Raw genomic sequence first — 23351 nt, forward strand, 5'->3', positions numbered from 1 at the left:
ATGAGAAATAGAAAGTTACAATTGACTCAGTGCTCAAGACAGATATCCAGATTTCTTCAGCCCTGGCTATCACCTAAGTACAACTATAGGAAGGATCCCAAGCAAGACCAGCAGAAAACTGCCCAGTTGAACCCAGTTAACCCTCAAAACTGTGAGAAATAATAAAATCGTTATTATTTTGAGCCATTTCGTTTGGGTCATTTGTTAACGCAATAGTAAGTAACTGAAATAAGCTCTAAACATTACATGGAGAAAACAGAGGGTAGGAACTGGGCATCTGTAAGGTGAATCCAGCCCACAAATGAGTGCTAGTTAGCATGCATCCTTCTTTTTTTTTTTTTTTAAGTTACATTAGGCAACATTTAAAATTGGGAGATCTCAAATAAATATCTAGATTTCTGGTTTCTGAAAAATCAGAATAGCAGCCACACTGGACCTACATTCCATCATGGTAATAGCCAGCAGCAGCAGAATAATACTTGCCCCTCTGCAAAGGGTTCATGGTCTTATTCAGTCTTTCTACCTGGTCTCATCTCTGTTAGGTCATCTTTTCACCCCCACAGTACTTAACAGAGTGACTATGACTAGTACACTAGTTGGTCCACACTTGGTTAAGCAACTGCACAAAGTACCAACTGGTCTTACTGTCCCACATGATTGCCAAATCCTGTTGTTCTTATCTCAGTTACCCACTCCTTTCCAAACCCATCACCATTGTCTTCATGTCCTCTCTTAGATCATTGCAAGAACCTCCTAACTTCCATGTTATACCTCCAATCCATTCCAGTCCGTCCCCACTTGGACCTTAAAATACAGATTGGGCATATCACAGACTCCCCTCAAAAGTCTTCAGTTAGTTTCCTGGTTGTGATACTGTATCAGATGTTACCACTGAGGAAAACTAGGTAGGCACATGGGCTCCCTCAGGATAATTTCTTAAAACTATGTGCTTTAGGTATCAGAGTCTACAATTATCTCAAAAATAAAAAGTTTAATGTCTGAATCCATGAACACTTTCAATGTACATATTCTCTGAAGCATAAATTCTACTTCCATCAAAATTGTTGTATGAAATTTTTAAATGTCTTTGGTTACACACCTATACCTACACCTACAGAACAAAGTCCAAACTCACTCAGCCAGACTTCCAAGACTTTCCTCATTTTGTCCTTTCCTGAAAACAAAAAATATCCCTGGAATCCTCAAGCACCCCCAACATACTGTGTGCCTTTGCCCAGCCTAAGACCATCCTCCATCATCCTGTAAACCCCCGGTCTTCTCTAACAGGGAGTTCAAATCCCCTCTTCCACAAAGCCTTTTTAAAATCTCCCAGAAGAGTTCATCTCTTCCTATCTTACTCCACTATATCCTGTTTGCCCCAAGAGTGTGCCCCAGTCACTCTTGTGTCTGAGCTATTTCTGTGTATATGTATGGTAGGGCATATAACACTTCTCCTTGCTCTCATCCCAATTCATAGAATAAACCAGTTCAGAGGTTAAAAAAAATTCCCAAGATCAGAAAGCAAAATGGCAGATTTGAGAGTCCTCTTTCCAGAAATCTCTCCTTTTCTGCTATGCCTCAAAAACTGGAAAGTAATTTCTCCTCAGAACTATGTTAGCTAAAACAGTCACTAACAGAATTCTGCATATATTAGGAGGGGAAGGCCTTCTTGAATTAATCCAGGGTAGAAGACAAATATTTGCACCTGAATACCCTGAATAATGTTACCTTCAAAAAAAGTGAACAAACATTTCCCCTCTCTAGTTTTAAACACAGAATAATTATATCCTTCGCAGATATAAAAGTCATAGTAAAGGGTATGACATTTTCCATCATGCACTCCCTGATTTTACTTGCACATAAGTAAGTGAACGCCAAACGGAACTGTCCTCATTTGCTCTAAACCCAAAGAGGTGCACTGAGAGATTAGGGATAAGTAAGATTTGGAACAAATTTAGAAAAATGTCTTTTGTAGACTGAGAATTTTAATCGGACAGGAAAGAAGATATGTTTAACATATTTAAAGACAATTCAGACTTTTATGTGTTTGAAGGTAACTTATGAATATATAGGAGAACTTCAAAATTCACATATTAATGAGAAATTATAGCTTGGGGCTGACGGCAGAGTTGAGAGAAAACTTGCCCGTTGACATTTCCCACACACGTGATTAAACTCCTCTGTGTCCTCAAACATTCCTTACTCCTCCATGTTTTACCAGAAACCTTGGTAAGGCAAACCCAGCAACTATCTGCAGATACCAGTTCCACTTCCTTTGTTTGCTACTAACAGAACTAGTACTTGCTCAGGGCGGCAATATGCCCAGACAGGAGATGCCATGTAACATATTTTCAGCCACTGAGATGCAAAGAGACATCTACAAGGATTTCCTGGGAAAGCCTGTGTCTTTCTTTTTCCTAGTAGAGATTTCCTCATCCCTTCCCCATCTTCTTAAAGCAGATGTGATTCCTGGAGGGGTGGCAGCCACCTTGCCACCATTTAGTGAAAAACATTGGGAAAAAGCCAAGACAACAAATGGCTGTGAGGATGGTTCTGACACCATGGAGCTACTAAAAGAACAGCTGTGGTCAAGGACCTGCTAGGCTTCTTATAGGGGAGATGAATGAATGAATGAATTTGATGATGATGAATTTGTTTGAACAAATGTCAAAAGGCTATTGAGTTTCATGCATGAAAACGTAAGCCTGGGCAGCCCGGGTAGCTCAGCGATTTAGTGCCACCTTCAGCCCAGGGCGTGATCCTGGAGACCCGGGATCGAGTCCCACGTCAGGCTCTCTGCATGGAGCCTGCTTCTCTCTCTGCCTGTGTCTCTGCCTCTCTCTCTCTCTCCTCTCTGCGTATTCTCATGAATAAATAAATAAAATCTTTTAAAAAAAGAAAAAAATAAAAACGTAAGCCTGATTGAAAGCCATTCTTCTTTCTTTTCTTCCCACTTAAGTCCAACCAACCACCCAGACCCGTGTTTCTTCATCCCCCAATATCTCTTAATTCCACCCCCTTCTCTCCAACTCTCCAACCAGCAGGCAGGTCCCAGATAGCACCATCTTCTGCCTGCACTGCCGTTCACTGGTCTTCTTTGTCACTACCCTCTGTAATCCATTTTCTGTGGCACTACCACAATGATGATCTTTCAGGAACACAAACAGAATCCCATAGCTCCTAATTAAGATTGTCCATGCCTCCCTCCTGGCCTTTGAATAAAACCCATCCTCCTAATCATGGATTTAAAAAAGGTACTCCATTCTATGGTCCCTATGACACTAAACTTAAATTAATTCCCTCTCTAGGTTCCAGCCTTCAAACCATTCCCTTACTGTCAGTTGATATTTGCACACGCCCTAGGGAAACTCTCCCATATACTTTTGATTGAATAACTTCATTCATCCTTCCAGAACACAATCTAGGAATTTCATCAGCACTTCCATGTTTTGGCTGCAATATCTGACCACCTAGTCCTGATACAACCATTTGCACTTCTTTGCACATCCAACTCCCAATGCAAGTTCTCACCCTCCATTAAAACACAAGGGACTTGGGGCCAAATGCTAGTCAAAGCCCTGCTTTTCTCAAATACCATTTATAGTTCTGTTCTATAATCACAGTTTTCCTTCCCTGCCTTATTAAAAAGAAAAAAAAAGGAAGTTGAACTTAAAGACATATTGCAAAACAACACAAAATTTAAATACAGATACTGTAAAAATAGTGACCCAAATGACTAAAATGGAAAATGCTACCAACGTTCGAATTAGTGTTTATCCATTTCCGGTGATGCATGGTTGTCAGTCATAAGTAAGCTTTAACATCAGAAATTTAAACAATGTCAAAACTATACTCTATGAACACAGTTCCAGTGAAGATATGAAATAGAAACAGACTGGATTTAACCATGGTTTATGTAATGTCTTTTTATCTTTTAACTTTGGAAATCTTAGTTCCTAATGTTTCCTAGGAATCATTTTCCATGAATATAACTGTCCCCCTAACATTGACCCTGACTGACTTCAATGTTTTCTGACCTATAAAACTGCAAATGCATGATTGTAAGACTCTTACTGAGTATTTTCAATTTCCTGAAATAGCTCCATTTACATAAACCTACCAATCGGTAACAAAAGACCTCAACATTATTTCTTACATATGAAGCATGTTGGTTTTCAGAGGGTCTGTAGAATCCATCTTACCATATAAATTCTGTACCAGCCAGAGATACATTACTAAAAGAATTAAAAATAATATAAGCAATAATATTGGTAGTAGTGACAATTACAAAAAAGTTATGTAATCGCTATAAATAGTTATGATTTATTGAGTATTTTTCACGTGCCACTCCCTATTCTAAGCACTTTACACATGCATTATCTCACTGATTTCTCATAAAACTTGGCACTACAACCGGAATCATCCTCATATTGCAAAAAGGAAATTGAACCTCAAAGAAATTGATAACTTCATATTGGTACATCTGGTACATAATGGAACCTGACTTATGACCCCAGACCATCTATTTGTAGGCTTCTTCATCACAACTGCAAGCATTTATATAGCACTGGTACATAGCATGTACCAGCAGTTGACAATGTACCAGCAGTTGACAAAGTGTTAAATGTCATGACAATCCAATATAGTAGGTATTATTGCTATCCTCATGTTACATATGGGGAAACTAAAACATGGAAAGGTCAAGTTACTAGGTCAAGATGACCCAGCCAATAAGTTGCAGATCCAGGATTCAAATCCAGTCCAGGACTTCCAGAGTCTCTGCCCTTAACTACCACCCTATTCACTGCACTATCCTCCAAGTAATAATTTATCTCTAGGGCATTTATAATGTGCTGAGCATTGTGATACTTTCCATATATTATCTCATGAAATTCTCATAATAACTCTGATATAAGTGGTATTTTTATCTCCACCTTACAGATGGAGGCTCTGGAGCTCAGAGAAGTTAATTCAGTTGTCCAGGGTCACACAACCAACAAGTGCTACACATTGGGGAATATAAAGTAGCAATGTTTGGGTTTCACACCCCACCTCCCCAAATTTTTTCCTGAGGCATGTGTGTCTGGGAAACAGTAGGCATCAGATTTTCCACCTCTTTAAAACTGTTCAGTTCGTGTAATTTAGGGTGTGACTATTCATAGATACCTTTGAGCTAATCTTATGGGAGCCAGTATAACCGCAATGCATACTGCAGAACAATACATGCTTTCTCTATAAATTACACACACCAACCTGGCTTGGGAAAAGCCCATCTTTGTCATACGAACACTAAAGACAATTTAGTTTTAGAAATAAAGTCCGCTGTAGATGTTGTTTTTCTTTTATACACACAGTAGGTAACTTTGCTCTTTCTTCTAGAGAAAGTAGCTTTCTATTCCTACCCTCTTAGAAGTTCCATTATGTAAGCCAAAATAAATCCCTCAAAAAAAGCATTATGAATCTTATTAAGAAAAAGTCATCATTTCTCTATTCATTTTCAACAAATAGAATGGAGAAGGATCTAAACAGAATTAAAGCTCATTTCTGGAAACAGAATTAAGGAATAAAAATGCAACTACAGCAAAATAAATTGATAAATCATAGCCCAACATGTCAAGCCTACACCAGTTAAAGAATGCTGAGTTGTGTGTGTCATTGAGTTTTGGTTTTTGCAGAGACAACTTTAATAAAATTCCACAAGGCCACAGAGTTATGTTGGAGACAAAAATCACATCTTCAGCATCCTCAATAAAATGCAAAGTCAATAACAGTTGTTACCCTTAGCTGGGACAGACACAGACACTTAATATGAATAGACAAGAGAAAATGCAGAGTCTGCCTTTTAATCATTTTATTCTTTCACTTATGGACTCACTTAATCAACAAATATTTTTACAGTGCCTATCTGTGCAGGCCCTGGGCTAATCTCTGGTAATACAATAGTGAACTAAATCGTGGTGCTCCCTGGTCTCATGAAGTCAGAAGACATATACTGAACACACAGACAAGTATAAGATAATTATGTAAGTAATTAAGTGTGTAAGTAGGTGGTATGAAGGAAAAGATCAAGAAACCATACAGGAGGGGGCCTGGGTGACTCATTCAGTTGAGCATTATACTCTTGATTTCAGTTCAGCTCATGATCTCAGGCTCATGAGACTGATCCCCACATCAGGCTCCATGCTAGGCATGGAGCCTACATAAGATTCTCTCCCTCTCCTTCTGTCTCTCCGCACCCTCTCTCTCAGGGGAAAAAAAAAAAGAAAGAAAGAAAAAAAACAAAGAAACCATAAAGGAACAGCACAGCTAACTCAGGTGAGGGGCAAGGAAGTGGGTCAGGAGGCAACCTTTGAGACTGAAAGAATAGAAAGTAGAAAGGAGAATGGTAGAAGTTTCCAGATGGCAGAAGGAATGTGTGAAAAGGCTCGAGGTAGAAAAAAAATAAAAGGAAGTAGTGTGACATCAGAGTTAAGAGTTCTTGGCTCTGTTCCCAACTTAGGTGCTAAAGGACTGGTTAATGTCAGGGTATTCACAACCATGGTAGCTATCCTCGGCAGCAAGGCCTTCAGTGCCCCAGCATATGCCAGGAGACATCTGAAGGGCCAGTCTGGGCAAGCACCAGCCCTCTTATTTCCTGGGGAATTGTTTCCAGACTCCTCAACCTGGAAACTTACAACATTTTCTGGTGGCCCAACATGAAACCGGTTAATAGAACATGAGGAATAGATTGAGTGACATGACTGGGGCTCCATCTGACTCCTGATCAAATGCACACTGAAGACCTGAAGATAAGACAAGGGTAGGGTGATATTTCTCCACAGGGGTGATAAATGAACTGACTGGTCATTGTCTTGCTGAAGTACCAGTCTATAAGAGGACTATACTCTCACAGGAAGTAGAAGAAATACTCTGATGGAAGGAAGAGGGTTGAGATGCCCAAATTCTTGAGTCACAAAAGATGGTCCCTAAACTGCCTTAGAGATGGTTCATTGTACAGCCTCAACGTCCTAACCAGTGAGATGCATGTTTGGGCTGGAGCCAAGTTGCTCAAAGCTGTAGAAGAAAAACTGCTAGGCCCCTAGCATAAGCACCTCCTCCCATACATGGCACTAGATCTAACTAGATGATGGAACATACTTAAAGAATACTGATGTGAAGATATATCTGAACATTATTAGTCTATGTAGGCCTCCCACAGGCCTCAGGCTGGCCATGCTTCCCACCCTAGTTTGTGCCAAAAGGACTGTTTCGTGGGGTACTCCCTTAAGCAGGACTGTCTCTTCCTACTCAACTCCCTGAGGAGCAGAATTTGTGTTGTGTGTATCACTCTATCTCAATTGATAGCTTATTGTAGCACTCAATAAATTAGCTCTACGCCTATAACAACAACAAAAATTGTATAGAGTCTATACAATAAAGCTTATAGTTTGTGTTTGCCCACATCATTTAATCTGCAAGCAACCTTTAATGTCATTATATAAAAATTACTTCATATCTGCAAAGTTTTCAATGTGAGATGTTTATGGAAAATTTCAAGAAATTAAGTAAAGTACAGTAAGATATTTTGCACACCAAGGTCCAGCTGTGCATACTCAAAGAGAAATGTAATCAGCCACAAATATGAAATGCTCAAACACACTAAGACGGAGGTGGGGATCAATAAATGCAGAAAGAGTATCAAAACCTGCAAGGTCAATAAAAATTATCTAGTCCATCAGCTTGTTTTATAAGGAGGAAGAAAAAAATACATGAAGCTCAGAATACTGAACAAATCTGCCTCTGTACAATGACAAAACTAGGACTTAAAAAGATCTCCAAATTCTCAGACCACTACTTTCCCCACCATATTGAGCCGCCACTTGAATTAATCAGGCCTGTTACTCCTCTGGCTGGAAAACTGCAATGGCTCCCCATTTCTCGTGAGTAAAGAGCAAAGTCTTTACAAACTCCTTTAGTGGTTGCCTCCATTTGTATCCCATTTCTTCCCTGACCTCATGTCTTGCATTTCCTATCATTCTTCCCTTTGCTCAGCCTGTCCCAGCCATTACAGCCATCATGCTGATCCTGAATGGGGTATACAACTATCTAGGGCCTATGTACTTACCTTTCTCTCTGCCTGCTGAGCTTCTCCTCCAAATGCTAGCATGATTCACTCTCTAACCTCCTTGAGATCTTTCCTCAAATATCATTTTCTCAGGAAGGCCTTATTTGCCTACTCAATTTTTTTTTAAGATTTTTTTTTTAATTTATTCATGAGAGAGAGAGAGGCAGAGACACAGGCAGAGGGAGAAGCAGGCTCCATGCAGGGAGCCTGACATGGGACTCAATCCCGGGTCTCTAGGATCAGGCCCTGGGCTGAAGGTGGAACTAACCGCTGAGTCCCCCAGGCTGCCCCTGCCTACTCAATTTTAAATCACAAGTTACCCCAAATCCATCCATGCTTTACCTCCTCTATAGAACTTAGCACTCTTTACCATATTATATATTTTACTATTTATGTATGTGTTTATTTCTACAGTCCTCCCTTCCCCCATATGTAAGTTCCCTGAGTATAAAGATTTTCAACAGTTTGAGCCACAGCTCTACTCCTAAAATCCTCATGGGTGCCTGGCAAACACTAAAACCTCAGTAAATATTAGTTGAATAACTGGTTATATGGATTGATGGATGGAGTTCAAAAGTGGCCCAAATCCAGAGAATTCAAGAGCTGTGAAATGTCTGATAGTGTCTGGCAGCCCCTGGGAAGCAGCTTGTGGCCTGGGTGTCATCTGCCATCACTATGTGCCCACTCTAGAACTGGCATTCACTGATACCCTGTGTGAAAGTCAGTAAACTAAGAAATGAAGTGATATAAAGACTTGTCAAAGCAGTCCCTTTTAAGGCTGCATGACTCTGGGTTGAAGGGGGAACTAGCAAGGAATTTTTGTTTTAATCAGAAACAAGATGCTCTTACATGTATAGATACAGAAATCTCTTCTGAATTACTTCCCCATGGCCTTCAGCTCAAGAGTAAAGACATTCTAAAATGTCTTAGATTGGACATTCTAAAAAAGAGACCAGATTTCAAAAACTTTCTGGCATGAACCAACATTTGCTATTAAGCCTGAATGGCTGGCACAGCTAAACCTCCATGCATCATTCTAAATATAAAACACCAAGCTTCAATTATAACTTAATGACAGATATATAAAGGGAGATATTAAGAGAGGCCAAAAATAAGGCGGTAGGAACCAAGGGTAGATACTAAAACTACGTAATATCTGGCTTACCCATGAAGGAAAAAAACAACAACATTCATACAGATTCAAATGGACATAAGCAGTTGATGCTCTTTCATGGTTAAAAACCCCGAAGTAAAGGTTTATAACCAGACCTTATCTAATCCTACCAGTACTTGAAATAGCAAAATACCCAAAAAGCACTACCTGTCGGAACTTAAAAGATGCAGGCTAATCCTAATTTACAAAAATAAAATACCAGGGACCACTGAATGCCTTGCTAATTTCCAACTGAATTCAGAGCTTTACAGCCCAACACATGTACTAACTGAAGACTGGACTTTTCCATTCCAAAGTCTTAGTAGTGTGTCTCAGGCACTGGGCAAGCTGCCAATCCATTGCTCCTTAGGGCATGCCTTATTATCCCTTTACAACATGAACACCCTATCATATTTTTAATTCATTTGCTGGAGAAGTTGGGTGATCTGAACGAGTTCTGAATGCTGGGGTGATTTCTAAATGGCATTCACTTCACATATCATTTCAAAGACAACAACACAAAAGTATTAAGAAAAAACTGTTGCAAAATAGTTTCGTATTTACTACAATGGTAACTTACTTTCCAGGATACCAAATGTCCATAGTTAAATCTAAGTTGGGACAGCTCTTCCCTTTAACCTACTCTGGCTGAAGCAGGTACCTGTGTGTTGCATACCATAGGCAGAAACCTCCCCATTTGCTAATGGCACACTGCAGGAGAATCATTTGGGACCATTCAAAACCATTAAGGCTATTAACTCTGACTTGGGCCAAATCTAATAAACCAGTGTCATCCCAACAGGAAATGAGTTAAACTGGCCTTCAAAGTCATTTAAGCAAATACCCAAAGTCAGACTTCCTAGTAAGAAATCCTTCTGTTGTTTTTGCCCAGTTTAAAGCAGAGATCACTGGGAATGAATTTCAAGAAGAAAAAAAAAGCGTTCATTTCACTTAAAAATATTTAAATAAATGACTTTCGGTTGCCTTTAAGTGACCAACTGAAAGAGTGACTAAATTTGCTTAAGTCCCTTTGGCTGCTGCATACATAGCAACAGCAGGTGCACAAAAAATATTTAAGAAACCAACATGGAGCAAATCCAGCTCCGCCTACATAAAGTCAAGTTTCTAAGCCGGAAATTTCTCAACCAGACACAGTCACACGTGAGAGAAGAGGTTACAGCCAGTTGCCATGCTGTACATATTTTTGTTGAGTCTAAATAATATATTCATTCCAAAATGTGTCCACCCCCAGATCTTTGTTAATGCTAAGCCTCTACCTAGAACGATTCATTTCCCAAATGAAATCATTCCCTTCTTTGAGGAGTTCTTTTTAGGAAGCCATTCCTAATATAATATGGTCCTACTCCACTGGTTCTTCAGAATTAACCATTTCCTACATTCAACCATCTGGGACCTGGCTTTACTGGCCTTAGACCCTACCCTTAAGTATTCTGTCTTTTGTCATAATTGTTTCCAGACTTGCTGCTCCATTTAACACTAAGGTTTTTGAAGGCTGGAGCTATCTTCACAATTCTTCTCTACCCCTACGCAGTTGATTTACATCCGGTAGATACTCTGTAAATACTGGGTGAACTGAAAGGATCTCAGTCTTAGACATAATCCTCTCAAAGTCTCCAACAGCCTAATAGCTTAAGGGCCAAACCTATCTAAAAATTTAATTGTAAATACAACAAAATTATTCTAAATTATTAACCAAACTATTCAATATGTTTATTTTTTTACCTGGAAAACCAGGCCAGCCATAGGAAATGACATTCTCTGGATCAGTGACTCAAAGAGTAATGAGGTAATTTCCTTCAAAGATGATTATGTTTTCAGGATTCTCTGGAATGCATACCTACCCATTAATGTGTCATTATTAATAGTTCCCTCTGGGTAGAACCAACATTAGAACATTTCAGAATTTTCAAACAACTTTGTACTATATGCTCAGGTGTCAATATAATCTCAATCGGACAGTCCCATTGCTTACATGAATTAGGAACCAGACTTACTAGAGATACTAAGGGATATTCCATCAAATTTGGGTAACTATTTCTATACTTATGTTCGAAACGTGTCATTCACTATGCTTATATAAGCTTCCATATACAACTGAGGGGAAAAAATGAATGAGAAGGTGAAGGGGTTTTATCCCAAAACTAGAGTTGCCAGATCTAGCAAATAAAAATATAGGATGCCCAGTTACATTTGAATTTACACAAAGAATAGCTTTTAGTATAAGTATCCCATGAAATATGTGGGGCATACTTATACTAAAAAATTATTCTCTGTTTACGTAAAATTCAAATTTACCTGGACATGCTGTATTTAATCTGGCAACCCTATTCCAAACCTCAAAATTGTACTGAGTCTCCAATTTTAAAAAAGAAAGGAATGCACATATGCAGTTTGTAAAGCCTTAATTTTCAACAGAATATAGGTCATCAAATAGCATTACAGAATATTTTAGGATGCTCAATATAATCATGGTAAAAAAAATAACTAAGTAAGATACACTGGTGCTAACCACATACCAGGTACTACACCAAAGCCTTTGCATGCATTACCTCACTTAATTCTAACCACATCCTTATAAGGTAGAATTACTACTACTACTACTACTACTACCACCACCACTACTACTACTTCTCCGATAAGGAAAGCAAATACAAAGAAAACACATTGTCCAATGTCAAAGAAATATAAACCCAGGCAGGTTTAACAAAAGGGCTTACAAGTTTAACCATGACCTCACTTTACAAGGTGAAGAAAAAGAGACTCCATGATTCGCCCAGTTCACACAGCTGCTAATCAGTACAGCTGGAATTAAGTCTAGGACAGTCTGACTCCAGAGTTTTAGTACCAATAATATACCACCTGTGGAAGCCAGGCAAAATGGAAAAATCGCACTTCCCACCTAAACCAGCTGCAAGTATTATACTAGGTCAGAATGCTTCATCTTTAAAGAACAGTGTTTGAACCTGGAACAGCTTCCTTGGAATTTTTATCAGATCTCCCAGCTAAATTTTGATTCCTTATAATCAAAGAGGTTATCCTGGGTTGAATGGAGAGTATGGAGATTTATGTTTGGGAGGAGAATTTATCGTTACTGACATTTCTGTACCAAAATTTCTCTTTAAAATAAATCACTTATCCAATGTCAACCAGTCTCGCTGCCCTGAGGCAAGTTCTTGGTACTGCACATGAGCCTCAAACATTGGAAGTAACCTGGAACAGATATGGAGGCCAATTTGAAGGAGCCACTGAAGCCAACAAGGACCACAAGAGTCAAGATGTTTCTTCTTTGATCTGGAAGTCAACAGCCAGGATTATTCCATGTAAAATATGAGAATTCAGAAAATGTCAGGCGATATTCAGAGCTTTACCTGGAACAGAGTGACCTTTTAGGAACTGTCACAGGCCTTATCCTAGTGCTATCTACCTCTGGAGTAAATACAGATGTCTTTAATTGGTGTGTGTGTGTGTGTGTGTGTGTGTGTGTGTGTGTGTGTGTGTAAGCATCTGCAATACAAGGCATATACAATACAATGCTTATCTAACTTTATCCTCAAAACCCACTATAGGGAGACACCTGGGTGGCTCAGTGGTTGAGCATCTGACTTTGGCTCAGGATGTGATCCTGGAGTCCCGGGATCCAGTCCCACATCAGGCTCCCTGCATGGAGCTTGCTTCTCCCTCTGTCTCTCCCTGTGTGTGAGTGTGTGTCTCTTGTGAATATATAAAATAAAATAAGATAAAAACACTATAGGGGGATGGAGGTGGCTCAGCAGTTAAATGGCTGCCTTCGGCTCAGGGAGTGATCCCGGAGTTCTTGGATGAGTCCCACATCAGGCTCCCTGAAGGGACCCTGCTTCTCCCTCTGCCTGTGTCTCTGCCTCTCTCTGTGTGCTTCTCATGAATAAATAAATAAAATAAACATAAAAAACCACCCACCATAGGAACCAGAAAGCATGCTGGTGTATGAGACAGCTGAAGTAAAAGAGGGGTGGGGGGCAGCCCGGGTGGCTCAGCAGTTTAGCGCCACCTTCAGCTCAGGGCCTGATCCTGGAGACCCGGGATCGAGTCCCACATCGGGTTCCCTGCATGGAGCCTGCTTCTCCCTCTGCCTGTGTCTCTGCCTCTCTCTCTCTCTCTCTCTCTCTCTCTCTCTCCGTGTCTCTCATAAATAAATAAATAAATAAATAAATAAACAAACAAACAAACAAACATTTTTTAAAAAGAGGGGTGGGACTGTGGAGAGAATCTACACTTAGAAACCTTCTCATGTAACTTATAAAGAATAAATAATATCACTGTCTGTTTACTTGACCATGTCTCCCACTAGAATTTAGGCTCCCTCAGGGGAGGGACCATGTCTATTTTATCGACCATTGTATTTCCCAGGTGTATGGTACAGAGTAGGCATCCAACTATGAATGAATAAATGAATGAATGAGTAATCACTATTGTCACTAGTAAGCAGTATGCACAGTCTTGCCTTTGCCTTCACTGCCCTTAAAATCTGGGACTGAAGTTCATATCCTTTTGCAATCACAACCGCTCTGAGGGCTGAACAGTGTGTGTATCATCATTTCTCACAGAGACTGTTAAACTGGAACCATCCTAACTGGCCTCCGTGATGCCAGATCTGGCCATCCTCCAACTCGTTCTTCATTTGGCAGTCAGAGTGCTAGTCCTCTGCTTCCATCCAACCATGCTCTCTGGTGTTCCAGTCATGCTCAAAAGCTTCCACTGTCCCAATGGCACCATACTGGGCTATATACCTCTGTGTCTCCCATCTACCCAGAATGCCCTTCTCTCATCTGCTTGGCAGGCAAATTTTGATAATGGACTCAAATCTTATTTCCATAAGATTTAATCTTCCCTTCTCCCCTCATAAGATGTGACCCCTCCATCTTTTGTACCCAAAGGTACAATTACAAACTTTACTATCATATTCATGTCATTGTGAGTTATAAGAGAGAGCTCATGCCTTATGGGCCAGCTATCTTACCACTAGCATAATGTCCGGCATCTAGTAGGTATTCAACAATCACTTCCTAGATGTCGACCAGTGAGCTTTGGAGAATAAAAGTGAAAACCTTTATTAATTTCATGATATCTTACTCTACTTGAGAAATATGGTCTGGACCTATTCATAAACGTTATCTGTATCTACTAACTCTACCAGAAAAATTACTGCAAGGAGAAACAATGGTATATGCTTCTATTACTCTGTTGTTTAAGTGAATACTGGCTTACCAAGAAACTTCATAGAATATTTACCATTTGTAAGTGGGCTTGACATATCAAAAAGAAAATGACCCCAAATCAAGGAACCATAGTAAGGGACCTCAAAGAGAAGGTACTTCTGAGATAACAAATAAGTTTGCCCTCTAGTATCCATGAGGAGTTGTGAAAGGCTGGTACACTGAATTCAGAAGAGTCTAAGGCTCCTCCTGGGATCATGGGACAGAGCGAGGTGATCGCTGGTAACACTGACCATGGTGTAGCTGGGGGAAGGAGCAACAGAATAACACAAAGCCACCCTGATCCAGTCCTTATTCTTCACTGTACATAAAAGGACACAAAGTCCTCAAAAGTGGTTAACTCAGGGTCACACAATTAGTTGGTGGCATAGCTGGGCCTGAAACCAGGCTCCCAAAACATCCATTCATTAAATATGTATTCAGTAGCTATTAGGTCCTGCATGGTACCACTTGCTGGGGTGAAATGAACAAAAACATTCATAGTCCTCAATCTAGTAAAATGTACCACATATTTGATGCTTCATCCACAGTTCCTCTTACTACCTCATGATATGTTTCCAGTTTCCATCTTCCCTCAACTATTTAAACTCCCATTTTCTTATATGTAATGACATTTCCTAGATAAGCATAAAAACTCTTTTTAAACAAATAATTCATTCCAAACAATTAAACCGATTCATAACTCCTCTTTCTTGCCCCATCTTTATTCTATTTATCCAAGCTTTTTGAAATTCACATTTAAGCAAAAACACCATGGTGATATTTGAAATATTTTTCAAATACCTATATCATTCTCATTCTTAATTCCAAGAATTTAACATAACAGTGTTGGAAGGAAGTGTTGGCTAAGAATATGCAGATCTTACAATGCACATTTTCCAGAGACTGAACAATCATAACTTATACTCAGTAACTCAAACCAGAACTTAATAGTTGTTATGGTAAGGAAATTCTATTTTTATTCCTAATCCAAATCTAACCACTAAAAGCTCAACTAGATTCACTCTCTCCTCAAAAACAAGAGAGGAGTGCAAGTCACTATTTTGCATCTTACATCAAATTGTATAGAACATGGGATTCTGTCCTGTAATTCTTCTGTTTAATCTCACTTTCTCTTTAAAAATTAGAAAAATTAACTAGTGGGAAAAAATCACCAGAAAAAGAGCCTGTTCTGAAATCTTAAATAATTTAGAAAAAAAAATTTTTTTCAAAGAGAGTGACCCAAAATGGAAATATATAAGTATCCATAATTTTCACCGAAGAGTTTCCACTTTGACTCTGAAGTAAACATAATTTTTCAAATTCACGTTGGTCTGCAAAATCCCAAGTCACCAAGTAGCAATTATTTTCCATAAAGTAAAAAGACATATTCTGGTCTTATTCTAAACAGGACACCAGAAAACAAAACTAATACTGTGAACAAACAAATCTTAGCTAAAACTCATTGAAATAATCCAAATGGTTTCCATTCCAGGGAAAATAGTAAGTCAGCAGTTTGCATACGGCTGCCTTTTCCAAATACACAAAATAAGCAAAAACACCACGAGAGGAAAGTGCAAATGCTGAACCCTTTCTATTTCTGTTTCCACGGGACTGCAATTCAATCAATACCACCGCCATGCAGTGCTCGGCCACCTTTTGCACACACTTCCAGGTGGGCCAGAAGCCCAGAGAACTCCCAGGACAAGAGAGCCATCAAACCACAAAAAAAAAGGACAAGAAGGCCTGGGGTCCCATGCTCCAACTGCTAGAACAAGGACTAGAAAATCAGAAAAATAAATGTTTGAGGGTGTCCATCAAAGAGAACTCCCAGAAAGAACATATAGATTGTAGATAAGAAAACAATGGGGACAGAACTCAGCATTCCTTGGAAAACAAAAGGCTCTGGAAAAAAAATAATAAATGAATCACAACCCTTCACCTAATAACAGTAACCGTCTGGAGTTGGCAAAAGACTGTTGAGTAAAAATATTCTATATAAGGAAACTTACTTAAGGGAAGTATTCAAAACCCTTCACCCAGGATAGAAGACAACTCAGTGTGCAAAATCATGAGCAGGGCAAGACTGCCATGCCAGGGTTATGAAAGGGCATATTCAAGTAGCATCCTTAACCTGAAATTATTTTTGAAAAATAACATTTAACCAAAAAAAAAAAAAAAAAAAAACAAGGAAAATGAAAATTGCTGTTCTGACTTCAGGACAGAGAACTTACTTCCAAATCCCCATCCTCCTACAGGACTTGAAAGGACAATAATTAGTCAAGAAAAGAGCAAAATGAGGAAGTGGTATTCTTTTACAATTTCTGTTAATCCCCACCAGCTGTAATTTAAGAAATTCAGTGACATCAGCATTTATATTTGATCCAGCAAGAACGAGAACGACAGAACTACAACTGCAGAATCATATGAGAGGGGAAAAGAAACTTGGGGGCGACTGGAAAACACATTTGAAGATGTGGAAAATTAATTCACTTTGCAGTGAATCACTTCAACAGCTTCAAACACCACCACTGCCAAAAATAACAAAAAAAAGTGGAAAAGGAAGCTTAAGCACTCCAAACCTAATCAAATGATCCAGTGGAACTTCTGAAAAAAAAGGGTTCACTCAAACAAGTGAACTGAACATTTTAAAAACAAACAGAAAGCAATCTAGCCATTTATGACTGATAAGAAACCAAGACTCAGTATCATAGAAAGATCACCACTCTGTTTTTTAAAAATCTACTACACAAGGAACTGTCAACTGAGTTAACTTTGCTTAGCATCTACATTATCTTTTTGAGGACAGGCATAGGGTCAATTCTACGCTCTCCTTTGCCCACGTAGAGAAAAATGGTTCATGGGAAAACCACCACAGTATTTTCAAGGTCTCCCATGTGAGCTCACAGACAGGCCGAGAGTAGGTCTGAATCCCCAACATAAATGCCCAACCATCAGCTTTTTAGTCAGGTCAGAGTCAAAGGCAGAAGAAAACCACCCCAAACCTGACCTACCAAACAACCTACAGAAGATGTGAAAACACTCACCAGGGCCGCCTCAGCCCTTTGGCTGAACATTGAGTCCGCTGAACCGTCTCAGAACGGAGATTATTACAAAGAAGATGAGATTGCAACTGCTCTGCCACACGCTTACATGCACCTTCTCTCAACACTAGGAAGGCTAAATTAGAGATAGAGTGATAATTAATAGGATCCTTGGCAGCAGGAGCCAGCTTCTTTAGCAAACCAGTAATTGCTGCCTACTTAAAATGACAGGGGATTGAGCCAGGAAGGAGGGAGGCGCTAATGATGGGAATCATAAAAGGTAAAACAGACTTTACATCAACAGGTTACTTGGCTCGCATTCAAAACTACCTCTTTATCTGTGGATTCAGTTAATAATGACAACAATTATATTCAAAATCATTTGAAGGAGGACAAAGGAGGACTAGAGATCAATAATCCTTCTGAAATATCATCACAAATGCAAGGAAATGGGTGAAAACAGATCTCTCCTCCACACACTGCCCAACTCCGAAAATGGCCTAACTTCCTAACGTGATCATGAAAATAATTATCCCTTTGTAGAAGATATAAAAGAAAAACAATTTTTTTCCCTTCAGTGACATATTTTGACTTGGGATATCCTTTGAAAACATCCAGTCTTATTGAGAAATTTTTAGTGGTGGCCACTGACAGAGTTTAGGCCCTCTATTCTAACATTAAAGTAATTTCCTCTCTAGGAAAGAAAAGGTATTGAGCTCACAAGTTGTTTACTGGAACGAATGATGATGGCCAGCCGGCAAGGTAAAGGAAAGTTAGCACACAGTGTCTCTGGTTTAAACCTCCAGCCTCAGGAAATAAGATGGCACAGCAACCTGTTACATCGATTACCACTCATATGGGCAATATTCCATCAGAGAAAGGCAGTACCTACAACACACTCCCCATCAAGAAGCAAACCAATGTACCTCTAACATCTTTAGATGCCCAGAGACAGGGAGAGATGAGGATTCAATCTTCTGCCACAGGGAGATGTCTACAGATAAACCAGGGCAGCAGGTACATAGTTTCACAATGACTAATGCTGACCAAAACTCTTCATAAAATCAACTCCACAGGTAAAGAAACATCTCGTTTGCTCAGGAAGTCCCTGGCTCTCAGATGGTGTTGCAAATATGCCCTGACGGCTCTCCAAAGAAAAGAAGAAATGATTATAAAGCGAGGGGCTTTCCAACAAGATACAGTCCAGGAGCCCCTATTGTAAATATCTCATGGAAAGCTGCAACTATTCTTGTGGTAGTTAGGTAAAGATGCATGTGAGGAAGTAAATGGAGAGCAGAAGCACTCCAGAAACTCTCAGATGGTTTATCTTCCTCTTGGTATGTAGAAGAATCAAGCGTTTTTCTTCCTACTATTGGTCTCTCCCACTAGTAAGGATTAAGAATGTTTTTATGTTCGTTCTGTAAATGTCTAGCCCATTCCTGATGGAACCCACTAAATATATAGAGCTCACCATTAAAGCCACCAACTAGTATTTTTATAACTTCTTCCTCTCTATTAGATCAGTATATCCTTTTATTGAAAATATTTAACTCAATACTTTGCAATGACTAATGCTCTTAACACCCACATGTCAAGGCAGAAGTTATGTTCATTACACAACATTATGATGTTTCAAGACCTTTGGCATTCAAAGATAAACAGTCCAGAATGGAATAAACTGGCTACAACTTTATGAAGACACACAGGAAAAGCAATTAACGAGTCAGGTTGAGAAGGGAGGGAGAGATAAGGAAAGAAAGATAAGTGAAAAACATCAAGATGTTAGGAGCTCTATGTTCAGTGGCAGACCATAAGTACGGGTATGTAGATAAGACTTCTTGATGTCATCAGCAAGGAAAATCTGAAGATCTTTAATGAGGAATGAGGAACATAGACAACTTACATACCATATCCCTGTGAATAATTAAGCATCCACCATCCCACCTTTCGCTACCTTTCTTGGAAACTTCAGCACCTAACTCCTTTCTTTTTTAGAAACAGCTTTGAAAACAAAGGACTACCTTTAATAGATCTATTTATCTTGGATTCAGATGTTCAACCACACCCAGAGTCTCTTGTCTTTACTTCATCAGAAACCTTTCTATTCCAAAATCAACATGAGTTGTCACCTCTGATCATTTCCCATCCTGTCTCCCCCTCTGTACCCCAATATACACAGTAACCACTGCATGATGATGGCAGTTAAGACAGTGAGCTTTGAAAAAAAAAAAAAAAAGAGGGTGAGCTTTGAAGTCAAACAGTCTTGGGTTTCACTCATGGTTCCACCCTTATTTGAATGGCTTTAGGCAAGTGACTGAAGATGGCCAAGCTTAGTTGTTCATCTATAAAATGGGATCCTACCTACCTCATATTAGAATTAAATTATACATTTTAAATGTTTAACACAGTATCTGGGAGGTGCCTTAATATGTTTGTAATTCAACTAGATCTGAATTACTCATCCGTTCTGCTTCAGCTTCTTGACTTTTCTAACACAGGAAAAACCTGGGGAAAAAACCGACGTAAGTACCTTCCTGATCCCAGGACTCACACATCACATACACACACACACACACACACACACACACACACACAAACTAAACAAGCTATTCTTTATACTACACATAAATACAGTATGAAGATGCACAAGGCAGGCTACATATGAAAGGCAAAACAACAGGTAACTTTCATTAACCCCACTGAGTTTGTTTTCACGAAGTATAAGAGGTTAAAGCACCTGTATACAAAGTATAGCTCATAGTAAGGGCTTTAAAAATGCTAGGTGATGCTGTTACTATTACTACTGTTTGGGTTTCTTTGTTGTTACTCAGTTATGTGATCTGTCCCCTAGGCAACCTAAACTACTGGACCCACTAAAAATAAGTCTTTTCTTCTCTCCTTTATTAAAAGAATTCCAAGCACTCCCCACGAGTACTCAGGTGATGTTTATAACAATAACATGGTTCCAATAACAATAACAATTGCTGATCCTTATAATATGCTAATCTGCAAAACACTGAGAAGTAAGCTGAGCTCAGTTTCTTCAAAACCTGCCTACACCATAATTTCTACATCATCCTACCACTTTCTGCTGAATTCTTCAACAATGGTGCCTGAATAGTCTTTTTCCAGGTTCCCACTCTGATACTCCACTTCCTAAAGAACGGTAAAAATATATCAAAATAAAAAGTAACGTATCTGGACAGTCCTACTAAACTTTGAAAATCTGAAAGTAATGGGCCATTTTTATTGGCAAATAAATGTAAAAATGGAAGATCGAGTACTTAGAAAAGCTTCATTAATGTGGCTTCATGTATAACCCACAATGATGATGCAGCAAATAGTGTTTGAATATTTTCCCAAGTGAATATGTTTTTAAGCTCAGAGAAAGAACTGCTAGAGACAGACAGATTGAAGAAAACAATTTTTTAATATAGTCAACTCTCACTGTTTGTGGATTCCCTATTTGCGAATTCAGCTATTCACTAAAATTTATTTGTAACCCCAAAATCAATATTTGCAGCATTTTTGCACTGACTTGTGGATACACGCCAAGAGGTGAAAAAGTTGAGTCATCCGACACATGCATTCCCAACTGACATCAAACAAAGTGACACTCTGCCTACTTGCTCCAGTTCTCATACAGTACACAAACGTCCTTTTCGAGGTTTTTTAGTGCTTTTCATTTTTGCCTTTTTCTAGATGACTTCACTATGTAAGATAGTCCCTAATACTAGTGCTGACGAGCTGTCTAGTGTTACTCTTCATGAGAAGGCTATGATGAGCCTTACCCAGAAAATACAGGTGTTAGATAAGTTTCAGTCAAGTGTGACTTACAGAACTGCTGGCCTTGAGTTCAACGCTAATGAACCGATAATATATATTAAAGTGTCTTTAAACAAGAAACACATAAAATAAGGTTACATATTCATTAGTTGACAAAAATGTTGTGACCAGAAGCTCTCAGGAACCAAACTGTGCCTTTCCTCTTGAAGAAATTGTGTGGTGTTTTCTTACTAAATGTTTGTGGTAGCTTTATAGAACATAAACATCACAAATAATAAGAATCGACTGCATATTTATTTCATCTCTGAGCACCCACAGGAGCAACACAGATGGCCCCTACTCACTTACTGGAACGTCTACATACACTAGGTGTGTTACACATTACCTTCTATAACCTTGACAGCTATGCCAAGAAAGAACACTATTACCCCCATATCTTAGGTGAGAAAATTGAGCCTCAGAAAAACATAACAGGGGATGCCTGGGTGGCTCAGTAATTGAGCGCCTGCCTTTGGCCCAGGGCATGATCCTGGGGTCCTGGGATCAAGTCCCGCATCAGGCTCCCTGCATGGAGCCTGCTTCTCTCTCTGCCTATGTCTCTGCCTCTCTCTCTGCCTCTCTCTCTCTCTCTCTCTCTCTCTCTCTCTCTCTCTCTGTCTCTTATGAATAAATAAATATTTAAAAAAAAAGTAAAGGCCCACAGCTAATAAGAAAAAAAGTCAAGATAATTTCTTACATACTTTCCTGAAAGAGCTTAACAAAGTTCCCAAAAGGTACTGATCCCTTCTTGCACACCAGAAACAGTTCATCCATTTTGGTCATTTTTATTCAACAATTATTTATTGGGCACTCTCAATCCTGGAGATGCTCAGTGAACAAACTCCCCGCTCCCAATGGGCCTTTTTCAAGTGAGAACTGAGATAATAAATCAAGTATCATCTATCAGCCTATTTATAGGCAGAAGATGCTTGAATTCTTAAAATACACATTATCTTTTAAATAAGAGCTTCAAGTAAAGGGACAGCTAAAGACTGTCTTCAGTGAGTATCAGTTTAAAATTTCTTTCTTTCACAGGGTAATTGATGAGACCACGGAGTGGGCTCTCTTCCACTCCCAGAAAGAGCTCCTCTGGCCCTCGATGGCCTGATCTGGGTTCCATACCATCCTTTGGTGCCCACCCACTTGACAAGTGACAAAGGTTTATATTCTATATTATCTCCTGACTCCACAGTGGGCTTAATGAATATTTATATTTACTGAGTATCATTTTACCTCCTAGGGCAAAGAACATTGGCCCAAGGATTTTGCAAATCATTCCGAAACCATGACTCTGAAAAAATAAGGGTAAATGTCAGATCTCTTAATATCCACCTATTTAGATGCCCATGAAATAAATCTACTGTGAAAATTTCCAAAACTGCCTTGTCCATCTCCAATGGCTGGTTCTTCCCCTACTTGTGGGTGTATTAACTCTCAGCTCCATCCTACATAGCTGATTCATCCTGTTGTCTCAAAATGCAGAACTCAGAAGGGCATCTGATTGTCCATATCTGACCATCCTTCTCAGGCTTCATTCTCTCCTGTGCTCATTACTTTTCAGAGAACACTGGCTCTCACCCTAAAGCATCTAACTCCATGGTCTTTTGCTTCCCTGTGTGTGTGTATGTGTTTGTGTGTGTGTGTGTGTGTGTGTGTGTTTCAATCACATGGAAAGAGGAAAACTGTCATTTTCTCTTTTTCTTTATAAAATTCTGGACAGGAATTGTTAAACCAAGAGTGAAGTTTTGATTAGTCATGACAATCAAAGAGAAAAGATGCAAATACTCTGAAAAATGCTGCCTTAAGAATCCAGTATGTGTCGGTGTGAATGTGTACATGGATTCTTAAAAACATGTCTCCCATTAATTGTTAATCAAATTAGTTCCATTCCTCTGCACACAACAGCTGATAGTTGAGGGAAGTGGCCTGCCAGACTCCCGGGAAGAAAGAGAGTACTAGTACTGGTCTGAAAA

The 23351-nt window shown here is 39.3% G+C and overlaps 1 protein-coding gene across 7 annotated transcripts in view; it reads right to left on the bottom strand.

Moving 5' to 3' along the window:
* The window catches only part of MITF (melanocyte inducing transcription factor), a 217297-nt gene that overhangs the window by 178693 nt on the left and 15253 nt on the right, over positions 1 to 23351 (bottom strand). The window contains exon 1 of one of the 7 annotated variants that reach the window (XM_055343192.1): positions 17557 to 17750. The exons of 5 other annotated variants lie outside the window; for them this stretch is intronic. The gene's annotated coding sequence lies outside the window, so the exon portion shown is untranslated. Of the gene's footprint in view, positions 1 to 17556; positions 17751 to 23351 lie in introns of those variants that run through there. One more of the 7 variants, XM_055343188.1, reaches the window with a different exon arrangement.

The sequence above is a fragment of the Nyctereutes procyonoides genome, unplaced genomic scaffold (assembly GCF_905146905.1).
Source record: "Nyctereutes procyonoides isolate TBG_1078 unplaced genomic scaffold, NYPRO_anot_genome, whole genome shotgun sequence".
NCBI classification, from domain to species: Eukaryota; Metazoa; Chordata; class Mammalia; order Carnivora; family Canidae; genus Nyctereutes; species Nyctereutes procyonoides.